This window comes from Ruditapes philippinarum, unplaced genomic scaffold (genome assembly GCF_026571515.1).
Source record: "Ruditapes philippinarum isolate M1 unplaced genomic scaffold, ASM2657151v2 ctg1592_1_1_1_1, whole genome shotgun sequence".
Lineage (NCBI taxonomy): Eukaryota > Metazoa > Mollusca > Bivalvia > Venerida > Veneridae > Ruditapes > Ruditapes philippinarum.
This window is the reverse complement of record NW_026852885.1, coordinates 217,319-222,017: the sequence shown is the minus strand read 5'-3', so window position 1 is coordinate 222,017 and position 4,699 is coordinate 217,319.

Here is a 4,699-nt window from a genome sequence, read left to right as displayed (position 1 = left end):
TTGGTAAAAAAACAAATAGAGAAAATCAGAATCCCTAAAGAAAGTCTAAAACGGCAAAATTGAAAATGTTGCAAGCTCGGTTTTCTTGAGTCTGTTCATGGACGGTACTGTCAAGTGCAAAGTGTTAAGCAGAATTCAACATGAAAATGGTGAAATTTTGAATTCAAAAACCTCCGCAGATGTGTTTATACAGTGGATCTGAGGTTATGCACAATTTTAAGAAATGTTAAAAAGATTCAAAATTCAAGTTATATTTTACATTTTCTGTTCGATTAATGACTAATTTTGCAGCTTCAATAACTTATTTCTATTACGTGACTAAGCTGGTTTTAAATAATATTATTTTGACTTTTTTTTTCGTTATTTACGTTTATTGCACTGTTTTGCATTGTGTAAATTACTGTTTATTCACTTCACAATAATAATCAGTTTTAAAACTATCAAGCAAATCAGCATGAGTCTCGAAGCATGCTGCTTAAGCCTGTGCTAGGGCCGTGAGGGATGTTGCACTTATTCATGTACAGACTCAATCAGAGTCTGTAATTTTCATGTAATTTGTTGTGATTAATGCTTCAGAGGGATCGCCTTGTTTCCAGATTTTTAAAAAGTTTATATCTGGAATATACGATATGTAACGTGTGGTGAGAGCTAAAATGTCCCGTAATGTAAAATATTAAGATTCCAAACCAAGCTTTAATCTTAACAAATAAATTAAAATTGAGTTATTGACAGTAGGGTTACAGTTAACTTAATTAAAGACATAATTATGATGCTTGCAACTATATATTGTGATTCCATGATAGTTCATGGGGATAAAGTATCAGATGTAGTACGTTCTATAGTAAAGTTTCTATTGTTTATAAGACTTTAAGAATTTTTCAATTTCTTTTGTGAACTTTATTAATAATATGATCACAACTAATTTACGTTTATCCAATTATTTAAATGTGCCTTCGCTATGAAGGTTAGGTTCTCGTCAATAATTTGCTATTAGAAGAACCGAAGACCTTCATATATTTCCTATTACAAAATTTGAATTTCATAATGACATTTAAGCAGTTATGTTCAGGAAAGCTTTTATAAGCAGCCCGCAGGAAAACCTCTCAAATCAATATATTACAGTGAGTTCTCACAGTTCACGAGTACTTTTGTAAACACATATACCAGCTTAGAAGAAGATAGCCCTTATCGAAATTCTTTACGGAAACATATTTGATTAAATTATATACTTAAATAATGAAAGTTCATAGCCCTGACGTTATTGTCATCATTTTTACAAAGAAGATGTTTGCTTGTACAAAGTGTCAATTTCTCAAATGGGGATATTTCTAAGTGGAATAATGAAATATATAAATAGAGTTTTGACAAAATTAATTTTATGAATGACAGAAAACACATTTGGTCATTTACAACGTTAATAAAACAAATGCTCGAAAAAAAAGGAAAAGCATGAATAGTTTTCGATTAAATGTTATTTCTTGAACGATTAATTTATATAGTTGTTCTGTCCTATTAAAGTTTTCAAAACGATACTCATTAACAAATTACCTGTACCATATTTCGACTCTGTTTCCCATTAGAATTTAGTGCACTTACACTGATTTATTATTTTGTATGAAAGTCAAAATACTACTTTGTTTTAATTTTGCTATTTTTGCGTAAAATGATACAACAACCTGTCCAACTTTCTTCAAGTTACAAGCATCAAACATGTTTTTTTAACGATGAAAACATTATTCATTCTGAGGCATAATGTGTCTTTAGAAACAAACTGATTTAATGCGCAGATTAAATCATATGAAGATACTACTTTTTTTACAAACTCTATAAAAAAGTTTTAAAAACCCAAGATAATAATCTTTCTATTGCGATACCATGGTAGCACTCTTTTTTTCTTTTACCTAAGCATCTTATTGCTTTGACATAATGTATCAATGTAACACAAGGAACATGTCTAGACTGAACAATTATTTCGCAAGTTCTCGCAAATTACTACCCACGGTCAAACAGGTGAGTTAAACATTCTACAAATGACAGTATTAAATATTCATTAGGAACCATATTTGTGTTGGAATAACTGTGCATAGATATCATGTGTTGATTGAATGTTCTTTGAAAAATATTTCAGACATGAAGTGAGATAAGTATCATTGTTTCATATATATCTAATTAACATGCATACTAGACTGGCAATCCAGAGCCCTGTAGAACGAGTCCGGGCAGCGGTGTGTCGAATTTTTGTGTGGATTGTCTCTGCCCACCAGACACACACTGCATCATTTAAATTGTAATAACATTTCAAAAATGGAATGTATTTCTTTTCATTAATATACATAGTTACGTTCGAATTTCATTACCAATACAAGTCATTTTAAATATTATATACAATGTTATTTGAGTTATAGACAATGCACTGAATGACTAGATTGAACTAACTTTTATTCGAACTGAGATAAAACGTACATGTATTTAAATATAACATAATAGTCAGGCAAGCCTTAAAATATATTTGTTTCACCTACCTCGACCAATGCTAGTCAGGGCAGTGTGAATACTCAGCATCTGATGAAATTGCTGAACCAATGTTTTGTACAAAACATCCAAGATTGTATATTACCAATATTAAAACATGTGAGAATAAGAAACATGTGATTCTCATTGACAGAATCTCCTTCCATATTTACATAATGTAGAAAAAACATGTATTTCTGTTTTGCAAAACAATGTTTTGAGAAGCAGTGATTTTAGTACGAAAGGAGCGATAGGGAAAACAAACAATATTAATGCAATAAATATTGAATTAAATTAAATATTTAATTTTAGTCTGAAATAGCATCATATTAAGTCACAAATATTTGTATGTGATTTCTTTCTGCGATACTTTAATATCCAAGATAGACACATTCATTCCCTTCTATGATTATGAAATATAAATGGGTTTCAGAATTTTGAAAACTCAAACCATTATGCAAATAGTCCCTTGATACAATACGGTTGTTGATTTGTTCGTTATATGTTTACGTATATCAGACATATTTAACAAATTTTGACATTTTCCTGAATTGAATGATGACGAAAATGACTTTTAACTTAGATTGAAAATATATATAATTCATAGTTGATAAAGCATTGATATACAGTCAACTATCGTTATCTCGATATCGCTTTTCTCGATATTTCGTTATCTCGATGAAATTTTGAAAGTCCCGATTTTCTTTCCTTCTTTATCTATATTGGAAATATATGTTTATCTCGATATTTTTGTAATATGAATATAAGTATGTTCAATGGGGCTCAGCGGAGGATTTTAGACGGGGTGGACAGGAAATATATTTTATTTTAATATTTAAGAATTATTTGATATATATCTGGACAAGATTATCTAAATTGTGAAAAAAGACCCAAAATAAAACGCATATAACTTAAGTTGGGTGGCTAAGAATTGCACAAAATAGATTTGTAATCTACTTCTGGGTATATGTCTTTAATAAACGTGGCACACTGATAATGTTTACCGAATTGAGTTCCTTTAATTTTCACAACCGAAGCAAAGGGAATGTGTTGTATAAGTACACAGTGTAAGCGATCTTGCAAGAATTCAACCGAAATCTTCGAAATTATGTAACAAACAATGTGAGGAAGGACTATAAGTCTATTTGTTGACTATGAAATAATGTGCGAATGAAAAACATTGTAACATTGTATCTGAAATATTGCATATAGAAAGCACAAATTCAGAAGAACAAAAACATAACGGTTAATGTTTTATCAGAATTTGTCTGTAACGGACTTGTAATTTCCTTACAACCATTAAATCTAATTTATCACTTTTTAAAAACTAATCAGATTATTCATTTTGTTTAACGCACTGCTTTTTTAACTTCATGCTATTTTATGGGTTCAAGGAATTTATTTAGATTTAATGAAATGAAATTGTTTCATTAAGTCTGCACGTAATCTTAACTACCTTGCAAACCTGCAATAAATCAATGGCTGTTTTTTTTTTCGTTATAAAACAAAACGAAAATGCATATAAATGTCTAAAAATTATTTGCGATCATGCGATTATATATTGTCTGCATGCTATTTTTTCAATTTTTATTTACTGATTTTAATAACTTTTTGTTACCCTAAAATAAAACCAATTGGCGAAAGAAATTTAGAAGTTTTAGTAATTATTCACTTTTTTTTTGGTAAACAGGAAAAATTAAGGTCAATTTATATCAATTTTGATTCATGTTAAAATATTCTTTTATCTGAAAATTCTTTTTTTTTTCTTTTTTGTCATTATAACTTTACAGATATTTTTCAATTTTTGTGAGCAAAGGCGACCAAGAATGTAATTGAAAAAGGAAATATTTATTGTCAAAATTAACAGGTAAGACACTATATCACTGAGATCTTTTACAATAAAATATTGCATTTGGACTCGCATCAAGATGTGAAAGAAAGAAAGAAAATAACAATCAAGGGACAAGAACAAAATAACAAAACCAAAAATACAAACAAAACATCTTATCCATGTTATCTTATTTTTAAATATAAATATCTATATTAACTATTAACAAAATCATATATCATTCAAGTAATCCGGTCTGGCTAGGTGGTTATGTTTCAAACGTTAACAATGTCATAGCAGCTAATTTTAGACACTTGTTTATCAAGAAAAATAATAGGGCGATAAATAAATTGATACAGT